Source organism: Blastomyces gilchristii (assembly GCF_000003855.2).
Source record: "Blastomyces gilchristii SLH14081 genomic scaffold supercont1.6, whole genome shotgun sequence".
Lineage (NCBI taxonomy): Eukaryota > Fungi > Ascomycota > Eurotiomycetes > Onygenales > Ajellomycetaceae > Blastomyces > Blastomyces gilchristii.
Window position 1 is genome coordinate 1,259,588 of NW_003101677.1, and position 13,985 is coordinate 1,273,572.

The 13,985-nt window shown below is 29.1% G+C and overlaps 1 pseudogene across 1 annotated transcript; it reads right to left on the reverse strand.

Annotated features, from left to right (window-relative positions):
• Positions 1–7,033: 7,033 nt before the first annotated feature.
• On the reverse strand, positions 7,034–7,122 carry BDBG_16900 (annotated as a pseudogene). Its single transcript has one exon. The product of its transcript is annotated as a tRNA-OTHER (tRNA).
• Between the last annotated feature and the right edge of the window lie 6,863 nt (positions 7,123–13,985).

Here is a 13,985-nt window from a genome sequence, read left to right on the forward strand (position 1 = left end):
TATTATCTTCATTAACTCTGATTCTATGATAGATATTCTATATATCAATCTTTGAGAATATCTTTACTTCAGATAATTAATCAATCATCTTATTAATTAATAGTAATGAATAGTGATTTTTAATCATCATCTTATTAAGGTCTCTGTAGTCTATACATAGATGTAGCCTACTGTTCTTCTTGAGTATAAAGAGTATAAGCATCTCTGTCAGACTCTTTGATGAGGCCCCGGTGGCCGAATGATTAATGCGGCCACCCGGTAGCGCCTTGGCGTGGGAAACCAAGGCGTGTGGGTTCGAAACCCGCAGGGAATACATTAAATCCGGAACTCAAGCACCTCAGGTTTCTAATAAATACAGAGATGTACAAATCGCTCTAATAAATCGCTCTATGTTCCTGGGCTGGGAAGTTATTATCGCATGTATCTAATTGTCACTTCTTTGTATTTTCTATGTTCTTGTTATCTTGGCATGGTCTTAACACCTGTATTTTCTCCTGTATAATCAACACTTGGCCTGTATTTAACATCACGCAAGGACTCATCATAAGCTCTGCTTGCATATGAGTATAATGGAAGAATAATAATAATAATAATAATAAACTCTTTGATGAGTGTGTTCAGTTCTTTAATTACACTTTCTCAAGATATTTATGCAGAATATTCAATTTCTTTACAGACAAGTTGTAAAGAGATCTGTACAGTATTATTACATCATCTTCAAGACAGATCTTATGTCACATTTTAATATCAGAAAACTTTGCTACTTTTCTTTCTGAAAAGACATTCTTATAGTCTGTAAAGAGATATTGTATATATTCATCTTTAATAATGAATACTGCTGTTAATCTTGTAGTGAGAGTGATAACTTCTTTATCTGTTCTTAAGTCTTAGTTATCTGTTATATAGTATATTAACTCTATTCATTTCTTAAGATTCTTTTAATAAAACTCTTCAGATTTCTCTATTATTATCTCTTCATCAGTGAGATAATATCACTATATTTAAGTAACTCAGTCAATGAGAGAATTGTTTTCTCTTAATTATAAAAGATCTAGAATAATGTTCTTATCTATAATATTAACAGTGTGAAGAAGCAGACTGCTCTTCTTAAAGATTTCTTCTAAGTCTGTAGTTACATACTTCACTTGAATTATATTAAAACAGTGATACTTTATTTTATCAGTAAATTTTATATAATTTAATAAATCTATCTTCTTTCAACTCTTCATTAAAGAAAAGAAATAGAATATAAAGTTAATATTCACTTCAGAGTTGAGTAGATATCTCACTGATATCTTCTTATTTAGAGTATATATTATAATTGTAATATGAACTTGAAGATATAAGAATTATTAATTCTTCATTTCTTTCTCTTCTTTATCTTCTATGAATACATTTGTCAGAAGAGAAGTTAACTTTGAGAAAATATCTTCTTAATTTCTTCTCTTCTTCAGCTTCTTATAATTACTAGTATAGTAATTATCAGCTCTACAGTTAAAACAGAGATCTTTATTAAATCTTTTTTAATATTTCTTCACAGTAAGTGAAGAATCAGAATACTTGAACTTCTTCTTTACTTTCTTCACACTGAAGCTGTCACAGCATTACTTAGATTCTATTATTAATTACTTAGAAGAAGTCTTATTAATCTTTTTCTCAGAGTATTAATTATTTAAATAGATTTAAGAAGTCAAGTTAACAAGCTCAGTGTAATTGATTAATGAACTCTAATACTGTGATATCATTATTCATACCTTGTAAGTCAGTTTTATAAGATAAAGCTGTGTTTTTAATTAATTCAAATTATCAGTTAATTTCTCTCAATATTCTTCAAATCTTATAGTGAAATCAGAAGAATTCTTATTATTTTATTAATATAATAAGTTGAACTACTATGCTACTATAAAGCTGTAATTACAGTAATCTTCAATTTAGTTTAGTAGAAAGTTCTTAAATTCTTCTTAAGTTATAGTAGTATTAATACACTCAAGCTCTCTCTTCTTAACAACTCAAGTAGTCACAGAGATGCCTTTAAGAAAATTGATAATATATATTACTTATATTTTATAAGTATTAAACTGACTTAGATTAAGGTGAAATTTCTGTTCAAGAGTATAGATAAAGTTATGAAATTCAGATAATATATTTCTCTTATAATTCAGAGAATCTCTGATCTTAATCTCTCTATCTTTATAATAAATGTAGATGTATAGAGACTGTGATAATAACAGAGTAATTAAAGAGCTTATATTAAAATATATAACAGGTTCAGAAATCTCAGATTTCTACTAAGATAGAGATATACACACTCTAGAGAATAATATGAAATTTCTCTTAGAGAGTGAAATTAAGTCAGTTTTAGTATAAGTATATAAGATTATATCAGTCTGTTAATAGAGCTTGACTGATTTAAACTTATAATCAGATTAAGAAATTTAAATTGTAATATAATAAAACTGAAATAATAACTAGTCAGCAGTATTATATAGAGATAGTTATTTAAGAAGCTATATAAGTGAGCTTGACTATTTTACTTAAATAGCAAGCTCAGGAGCTACAGAGTTATTATAAGAATATTACAGATATAGTACTTAGTATACTAAGAAAATTGTATGAGAAATATAGTAACTCTTATATATCTTTCAGTAGAAGAAAAATGAATCACTGACTTCTTTTATAAGAAGTCAGTATCTAGCTATTCTATATAGATAATAAGTAGATACTCTTCTCTTATTTTATAAGTAAGAATAGCTGAAGTAATATCTCAGTGATATCTCACTGTTAAGAAAGAGTAATCTACTAACCTTGTATAAAAGTGAGATTCTTATATTTATCAATTGAATCTTTCTATAACATATCTGAATGATGTCATAGAGTGATTGAAAACTGGTTTGAATAGTCTGTGAGATAAATGAAATTATTCACAGAGAAGTAATAAGCCGTGCGGAACTACAGCAGAGTCTTGATACGGTCAGAGACGTGATAATTTACAGACAAGTTGTAAAGAGATCTGTACAGCGTCATTGCATCATCTTCAAGATGAATCTTATATTATATCTTGATATCAGAAAACTTCACTGCTTCTCTTTTTGAAAAGACATTCTTATAGTCTGTAAAGAGATGTTGTGTACATCTGTTTTTAATGATAAATACTGCTACTAATTCTGCAGTGAGAGTGATAACTTCTTCATCTATTCTTAAGTCTTAGTTATCTGCTACACAGTATATTAACTCTATTCTTTTCTCAAGATTCTTTTAATAAAACTCTTCAGATTTCTCTATCACTGTCTCTTCATTAGTAAGATAGTATTATTACATCTGAGTAACTCAGTTAATAAGAGAATTGTTTTCTCTCAATTATAGAAGATCTAGAATAATATTCTTATTTATAATATTAATAGTATGAAGAAGCAGACTGCTCTTCTTGAAGGTTTCTTCTAAGTCTGTAATTACATACTTTACTTAAATTATATTAAAATAGTAATATTTTGTTTTATCAGTAAATTTTGCATAATCTAACAGATCTATTTTCTTTCAATTCTTCATTAAAGAAAAGAAATAGAATATAAAGTTAGTATTTACTTCAGAGTTAAGTAGATATCTCACTGATATCTTCTTATTCAGAGTATATATTATGATTGTAATATAAACTTAGAGATATAAGAATTATTAATTAATTATTTCTTTCTCTTCTTCATCTTTTACAGATACATTTATTAGAAGAAGAGTTAACTTTAAGAAGATATCTTCTCAGTTTCTTTTCTTCTTTAACTTCTTACAATTACTGGTATAGTAATTATCAGCTTCATAGTTAAAATAGAGATCTTTATTAAATCTTTTTTAACATTTCTTCACAGTGAGTGAAGAATTAGAATACTTGAAATTCTTCTTTACTTTCTTCACACTGAAGCTGTCACAGTGCTGTTAAGATCTTATTATTAATTACTTAGAAAAGATCTTATTAATCTTTTTCTTAGAGTATTAATTATTTAAATAGATTCAGAAAGTTAAGTTAATAAGCTCAGTATAATTAATTAATGAACTCTGATACTTTAATATTATTATTCATATTTTATAAGTCAGCTTTATAAGATAAAGCTATGTTTTTAATTAATTCAAATTATCAGTTAATTTCTCTCAATATTCTTTAAATCTTGTATTGAAATCAGAAGAATTCTTATTATCTTATTAATATAATAAGTTAAACTGCTGTACTGCTATAAAGCTGTAATTACAGTAATCTTTAATTTAATTCAGTAGAAAGTTCTTGAATTCTTCTTAAGTTATAGTAGTATTAATACACTCAAGCTTTCTCTTCTTAATAACTCAAGTAGTCACAGAGATGTCTTTAAGAAGATTAACAGTGTATATTACTTATATCTCATAAGTATTAAACTGACTTAGATTAAGATGAAATTTTCATTTAAGAGTATAGATGAAGTTATGAAATTCAGATAATATATTTCTCTTATAATTTAAAGAATCCCTGATCTTAATCTCTCTATCTTTATAATAGATATAGATGTATAGAGGCTGTGATAATAATAGAGTAGTTAAAGAGCTTATATTAAAATATACAGTGAGTTTAGAAATTTTAAATTTCTGTTAGAGTAGAGATATACACACTATAGAGAATAATATGAAATTTCTCTCAGAGAGTAAGATTAAATCAGTCTTAGTATAAATATATAAGATTATATCAGTTTATTAATAGAGCTTAACTGATTCAAACTTATAATCAGATTAAGAAATTTAAATTATACTATAATAGAACTGAAGTAATAACTAGTCAGTGATATTATATAGAGATAGTTATTTAAGAAGTTATATAAGTAAGCTTAACTATCTTACTTAAATAGTAAGCTTATAAGCTATAGAGTTATTGCAAGAATATTGCAGATATAATACTTAGTATACTAAGAAGATTGTATAAGAAATACAGTAACTCTTATATATCTTTCAGTAGAAGAATGTGGCGGGCTGCGCCCGATCAATCATATAGACTATTCCGTACACTTCATAGATTCCTACCGCCCCATTCCCGATCACCGATCCTCGGCCGCCACGAACATGTATGTTCCGATTGCCGATCCTCGGCTGCTATGAACGCGCGTATATTCTTCCGCCCCGAAGCACCACTGCATACATCACCACATACATGTATAAATATCCACTTCAATCATCAATTCTCACACTTTCTCTTTCTTTTCTTCTCTAATGTTTTTCTCTTTGTTATATAAGACCTATCAATATTATACTGATCTATTCAGTATAGGCCTCTTACACTAGAAAAATGTTCATTATCTTCTTATTAGAAAATGATTATTCATGCATTGTCTTCTCATTAGAAATGATTATTTATCAAGAGATATCTGAATGTGTAATGACATGTAAGAAAGAGAAATAGTTAAGTGAACACTGAGTTCTCAGATAGAAGCTTACTTATTAGTCACTCTGACTCTGCAATAAGATTTTATAAGAGAATATCAGTGAAAGACTTGAGAGTTCTGATACTCAGATGTGTAAGATATTCATACAATTACATATCTGATAACTGATATAACTATGTCTAACAATAATATGAAACTCTTGAATATGAGTATAGATATGATATCACAGTGACTCTGAGCAATATTGAAGTTATAATAATAATAAATAGCTAATATGCATGTAACTTAACAACTTCAATATGAAGAGATTTAATAATTAACTTATATGATTTCAACATCTACAGAATTGAATACAAAAGTGCTGAAAGAATACTTAGATACTTCTGCATATTTCAATACTTTTAATCTTACTCTCTACTCATTATGAAGAATGAAAATGCTTATGAAACTGAGTATAGATGAAGATGTCATCAGTTCATTAATCAATCAAGATTGATATATTAATGAATGATTGAAGAATTATATAAAACAGAAGTTTTATTCATGAATGAAAGTATGTAAATCAGCATTATAAATACTTGACAATATTATGAAATATCTTGATATTCTGTTCTGAGACACTGCTATATAACAGAAAGTATTAGATTGATTACAGAGTGTCTGACAGAGAAATACTTCTCTTATAATATTTATCTCTGACTTCAACACTAAGATTCTAGAAGCAGATAATCAATTCTGAGAAGATTGAATGAAGATTAGCATGCTTAAGAAGACATTGACTTTTAAACTCTTACAGGCTCTTATAAGTGTAAATAAAGACCAGACTTATAAAGACTTCTGCACACAGCTTCAGACATTGAATGACTGTCTTATCAAGCTTAAGAGTATACAGAACAGTGGCAGAAAATGTTACATCTTAGTAACTTATACATCTATGCTGAAGAACAGCAATGATGCAGATGTTATGAACTGAATAGATTCAAATGTCTATGTATAAGCAAGAGTTTTCATTATTTAAACAGACTTCTGAGTTTCTGAGATCACTTCTGAAGAAGTCACTGATTAATATCAATGTGAAGTATGCATTAACTGTAACTGATTAGAACACATTGCTTTCAACTGCTGATCAGTCTACATGTCTTCTCACTTAAAGAATGAATCAGTGTCTGTCTGCATCAATTATATTGCAGTGAAGAAAGATTCAGAAGATAACTATAAAAATACTCTGATGAAACAGAGAAAAGATTAACTTCTATTTAAATTTATAAACAGAAGCTTGAAGAGATTAAATGATAATAATTTGAAGAGAAAATGATAATGAATATGATTCTTGTTATTATTATTATTATTATTATTATTATATTATTATTATTATTATTCCTTCATTATACTCATATGCAAGCGGAGGTTATAATGAGTTCTTGCATGATGTTAAATACAGATCAAGTGTTGATTATACAGAAGGAAATACAGGTGTTGAGACCACGTCAAGATAACAAGAACATAGAAAAATACAAAGGAGTGATAATTAGATACATGCGATAATAACTTCCCAGCCCAGGAACATAGAGTGATTCATTGAAGTGATTTGTACACCTCTGTATTTATTAGAAACCTGAGGTGCTTGAGTTCTGGATTTAATGTATCCCCTGCGGGTTTCGAACCCACGCGCCTTGGTTTCCCACGCCAAGGCGCTACCGGGTGGCCGCATTAACCATTCGGCCACTGGGGCATGTGATTCTTGTATCTACTGTGATTGATAACATGTATAATATGAAAGCTATAATAGACAGTGATCTATGCTACTATGCAATGATAAAATCTTCAGTTGTAAGATATTATAATCTTCAGTGTATCTCTTTATTAAAACTCTGACTTCTTGCAGAATTTGATAATCTGAAAGATGTTTATACTTATTACATGATGAAACTAAATATAGATGTGAGAGAATATTAATGTGAGAATATCTATACATATGAAGTTGATAATCTCAATTATAATCTTATGTTAGAACTTGTCTGAATATCTGAATAAGACATCTTACTGAATACTTGAAACAGAAGCTTGATATTCTCTAATAATGATAGAATTTATAAAAATGATATTCACAAGACTATGAATCTTACACAGATCTCTGTCAACACTTATGAAATACTCTGAAAAAGAAGTCATCATCAAAATTATTAACAGAGTTACTGACAAGTTCACTGACAGTAGAATTATATATCAATCTATTTCATCAGCCTGATCAATATTAAAAAGACCTTAGAAAAGTTATTCTGTACTATAATAACAGATTCTTACATAAAACTCTCTTAATAATATCATGAATATCTAGATATCTTCTGATAAGATAATATTATGAATATATCTTCTTTACAAGACTCAGAAGTGAATCACAGTATTAAGTTAAAAAAGAAGAATAATAAGAACTCTGAGTCATCATAAGACTCTCTTTATAATATGTCTCAAGATGAACTTCTTCTTCTTCAGAAGACACTCTTTATAATATGTCTCAAGATGAACTTCTTCTTCTTCAGAAGACACTCAATGATCTATTAAATAAGAGATTTATACATGTTAGCAACTCTTTCACTGCAGCTTCTATTCTCTTTATAAAGAAGTCAGATGAAGAACTCTGATTCTGTGTGAACTACTGTGATCTGAACAGATTGACAAAGAAAGATTATTATCTCTCATCTCTCATCAATGAAATCCTAGTATATATTAGATGAGCTCAATGATTTACAAAGTTAGATGTTATTACTGTATTTTATAAGATTCATATCACTGAAGAAGATGAATAGCTTACAGTATTTCAAACATATTATGATCTCTTTGAATGAATAGTCACACTCTTTGAACTGACTAATACTTTCAGTATATTTCAGAAGTATATCAACTGAGCACTCTGAGATTTTCTTAATAAGTTTGTATCTGCTTATCTAGATAACATTCTTATCTTCACTAATGAATTCAGAAAAGAGTATCAAGAGCATGTGTGAAGAGTATTACAATGACTATAAGAAGCAGAACTATCAATTGATATTAATAAGTATGATTTCAAAGTTAAGAGTACTAAGTACTTAGATTTCATCATAGAAGCTGATAAGAGAATTTGAATGAATTCTGAGAAGATCTCTGTCATTCTCAAATGAGAAGCTTTACATACTGTGAAAGATATATAAAGCTTCATTGAATTTACTAACTTCTATCAGTGATTTATATAAAACTTCTCAGATATTATAAGATCACTTACAGAATTTACTAAGAAGAACTCAGTATTTCAATGATCAGTGAACACTGAAGCTGCATTTATATAGATAAAGAAGATATTCATTAATATCTCTCTACTGATAATATTCAATTCTGATTGCAAGATAGTTGTTGAAGCTGATTTCTCTGACTATGTGATAGAAGAAGTGATATTATAATATAATGATGAAGATGTTCTATAATTATATGTCTTTATATCTAAGAAACTGAGTCCTGCTGAATGCAATTATAAGATCTATAACAAGAAACTTCTTATAATTATATACTCTTTAGAAGAATGAGACTCTGAACTCTGAAGTATCTTTAAATTTGAGATAGTTATAGATTATAAGAATCTCAAATACTTCACAATTATCTATAAACTTACTGAATAATAGATATGATGATCTGAGTTCTTAAGCTGCTTTTATTTTATAATATACTACTGTTCTGACAGTCAGAACTTGATGATAGATACTCTCTTATAATAAGAGTAAGATATATCATCTGATGTAATAGATACTCACTGAATAAACTGAGAGCACTGACTCTTGAATCTGAAGATACTAGTTGATCAAGATGAAACAGCTCACAGCACTATATATACTTCTTCAATTAGAACTATCACTGATATCTTAACTTCTTCTGAACCTACATTAGATGAGTTATAATATACAGCAGCTTAAACTGATGAACTTCTTCAAATACTCACTGAAGTAGTATAATAAGAAGTACTCTGATTTCTCTCAGAATTACATGTAAGAATTGACATCTCAGAATGTTTAATCAATGATAATAACACTTTATAATTTCATGAATGATACTAAGTTTCTCACTTCAAATTCTTATACATCTGAATAATGCAAGAGATGTATAATTCATGTATAACTGATTATTCAGGCTGTGAACAACTGTATAGAATAATCTCTTGAGAGTTCTATTAGTCTGAGATATTAAACAGTATCAGATGCTTCATTTAAAACTGTAACTACTGTTCTTTTATTATCTTATAAAAGAACTGTAAAAAAGATCTACTGAAATCACTTGATATTTCTGATAGAATCTGATGAGATATAGTAATTGACTTCACTATTAATCTATCTGAGAGTAAGAGTTATAGAAACATTCTAATCATTATTAATTAACTAAGTAAAGATGTAATATTAAAATCTTGTAATAAGATGAATACTGAATAAGTCACTGAAGTCTTCTTACAGAGTTTATTCTATCAGATATATGAGTTACTGAGATCAATAGTATTGAATCAGAGCTGTCACTTTATGAGCACTCTCTGAACAAGAATCTGTCAAGTTCTCAAGATTATACACTGTCTGTTAACTGTCTATCACTTCAAGACTGATAATGCATTAGAACAGATAATTGAGATTGTAAAGAACTATCTCTATAAGTTCTGTAATCACTTATAAGATGATTGATATAATCTGCTTCTATACACAGAGATTGCTATCAATGAATAAGATACTGTTTCAACAGATATAAGTCTATTCTTTCTTATACATAGTTATCACATGAAGATGTTGAATCTTCTAGAGATTACACAGTTCACACTGAACCTCTGCAGTCTGATTCAGATCACTGATAATATAGTAATAAAGCTCTGAGATGTCTGTAATTGAGCAGAGGCCTTCATAGCAACTGTAAAACAAGATCAAGAGAATCAAATCAATGTTCACTGAGATCTCACTGAACAATATAAGATAGAAGATCTAGTATGATTAAATCTTAAGAATATACAAATCACACATTCATCTTATACACTAGATTACTACCATATTAAGTATAAAGTGATAGAAGTTCTAGATAGTTATAATTACTGTCTTAACATATCATCAGAGATTTATAATATCTTTTATATAAGCTTGCTTCACTGCACTGTCACTGACCTGTTCTCTTCTCAACTAACTTCTGACTGACAGTCACCAGGAATCATAGAAGAAGATAATGAGCTTGAATGAGAGATTAAAGATATTCTTGATAAGAGATCACACAGCTGCAGTTGATAATATCTTATGAAATGAGTCAGCTATGATCAACTGACCTGAACTCTGAGTTCTGTGTTATCTAACACAGCAGTTCTTGACTGATGAGAACTGCTTCTGAAAAGAGAGAGCTAATGTGATAAGCTGCATCTGATCAATTATATAGACTATTCTGTACACTTCATAGATTTCTATCACCTCATTTCTGATCACTGATTCTCAGCTGCTATGAACATGTATGTTTCAATCACTGATTCTCAGCTGCTATGAACGCGTGTATATTCTTCTGCTCTGAAGCATCACTGTGTACATCACCACATATGTGTATAAATATTCACTTCAATCACTGATTCTCGCACTTTCTCTTTCTTTTCTTCTCTAACATTTTTCTCTTTGTTATATAAGACCTATCAATATTATACTGATCTATTCGGTGTAGGCCTCTTACAAAGAAAAACAAATCACTGACTTCTTTTATAAGAAGTCAGTATCTAGCTATTTTATATAGATAATGAGTAGATACTCTTCTCTTATTTTATAAGTAAGAATAGCTGAAGTGATATCTCAGTGATATCTTACTATTAAGAAAGAGTAATCTGCTGATCTTATATAGAAGTGAGGTTTTCATATTCATCAATTGAATCTTTCTATAACATATTCAAATAATATCATAGAGTAGTTAAAAACCGGTTTAAATAGTCTGTAGAATGAATGAAATCATCTGCAGAGAAGTAATAAGCTATGCAGAACTGCAGCAGAGTCTTAACATGATCAGAGATGTGATAACTTTTAATAATTTTCTATAACTCTAGAATTGATTTAGTGTATAAATTCATCAGATTATCTTGAAAAGAGCAGTTAAATTCAGTTTTATAAGTATATAATTTTATCTGATTTTCAGTTATAATTAATATATATCAGTTCTGTTTTAAAGTTAGTATTATAGTTCTATGTAATATAAAGTATTATCAAAGATTATTACTTATTAAAGAATTATATTTCACTATTTTTATATCTTTAATATCTACTTATTTAAATTTCTAATAGTTGATATTATAGTAGTCTTAAACTAATTTAATATATAAGTCTTATTTCTTCTCTATTTAATTTTGAGAAGTATAGATATTAACTTAATAGAAGAGATCTAGTAGAGTTACTATAGTATAGTACTCTGTAAAACAAGCGCTTCACCACGAACTCGCTCAATTTTTCGAATAAGAACCCGCCGATAGACTCATCGAAAAGCCCTCGATCATACGAGCATTTTGACCCCATCGCCGACTGCATAGCCCGTGTGGTGGTGGAGTTATCCAGCCAAATGTGAACCAGACATTGTTCGAAACTCCTGTGTGGGATTATCCCCCGTTCACCCCTACCACACCACAACCCCGGGCCAAATTGCCATACAAATTGTAAGGCAAAGAGACCTAGCCATATGCACCAATCTTCTTGATTTTGGAAGATCCCTGACCTGTAATTGTGGAGATATCTGAGAAGCAACTTCCATAAAAACCCTGTCTATCTTTGATGTTCCAAAACATCAACACCAAGTCTCACCCACATACCGCCCTTCCCAATCTGGCCCACATTCAGCAGAAAAATACAAAAAGATACCTTAGCAATAGTATCAAGCACATAATCAATGGACACATCTGAAGTGCATCCTCCGTGAAAAACCCTCCCTGTCTTTACACCAAGTCCCACCCTTGTACCGCCCCTTCCGATTTGGCCCATCCCCGGCAGAAAAGTACAAAAAGATACCTTGACAACTGTATTTGATACATAATCAGCAGACACAACAACTATAAAATCAGTATATATCAAGATCTGACTGAGCCTTTGATCCCTGCATAGTGAGATATATTAAATCTAGTTTTAATATCTCAATATTCAATAGATTCTGTAAGAGATTGAGAACAGCAACACTAGATTTCTATTGAATTTGAGAATTAACTCTATATTGATATAATCATTGATAAAGTCTTCTATTTTAAGATATAAATAATCAGTTCCTCTACATTCTGCTGGCAATATTTATATTATTATATAGAAACAGACTTATATTCTCTATAATATCAAGACTCTGAAGAGGAAAAGTCTTGATAGAGAGTATACAGTAGTGTATATCTTAGCAGTTTCTATCTCATTCTTCTGCAGCAGTTAATGTAAAAAAAAAAAGATCTTAGAAATAGTTTTTTACTTCTCTTAAAAAAGTAAGATGTTTTTCTCTGAGTTTTATACAATATTCTTACAAAGAATTAAAAACAGAGCTGCTTTCTATTATAATTTCATATTCTTTTAAGTAAGAATTACTTTTTCAGTGACTGAAGAGCTTTTATTAATACTTAATTCTTTTTTACACTCTCTATTAACTGATTTGAGTTGCATACTTGTTGTGTGAGAAGAATTGAATAATTTAGAATAAAATTAAATAGTTTTAATCAATTTCTCTGTAAAAAATTAATTTATTTTTTGTCAGTTTTTCTCTCAAAAACTGTTATATTATCTGATTTATTATTAATTAATATCATACTTTTTCTCACTCTATTTCAAGAAAGAGATTGTAAAGATTTTATTGATTTATCTCAAAAATCAATTCTAGTTTATTAGATTCTCTTCAAAAATCTAACCTAGTTACTGAACTAGTGTGAAAAAAATCAGGTGTTTTATATATAAAAGTCTTTTATTCTTCTTTTCAAACAGTCTGATCAACTTTTCAATTGAAAACAGACTTAGAAATCTCTTAATTGAAACAGTCTGATCAACTTTTCAAAAGAGTTCAATACATATCTTAATTGAAACAGTCTGATCAACTTTTCATTGAGTGAGAACAATGAGTTCAAAAATACACTCAGTTAATGTGAAAAAAGATGCTTTCTCAAATGCTATTTCTAAGATTGAAATTCTGAAGAGAAGAAAGAAAGAAGAAATAGAGAAACAACAAGTTCTTGAAATACAGAAACTTGAAAAAGTAAGCAAGATTCTTGAAAAGCAGTGTCTGAGTGAGATAAATGAAGAAGTTCTGTTAATTCTTCATACTCAGACTAGACAACTACAGAAGGTGATCAAGTTCAAACTTGGAATTTTAAACACAGTTCAAAAAACATTGAAAATTTCTAGTACAATCACTGACTTCTTATCTTACTCTTCTTTCTCTTTTTCTACTTCTTCTTCTTCTTTGAATCAGAAGAAAACATATGCTCAAGCAGCTGAATCTGCTATTGTCACGCCCCTGGCCGCGTCAAGGCCCCGCTGCGGTTCCACACGGCTCATCACTTCTATGCGGATGATTTCATTCATCCCGCAGGCCGTTCAAACCGGTTTCCAACCACTCTATGAC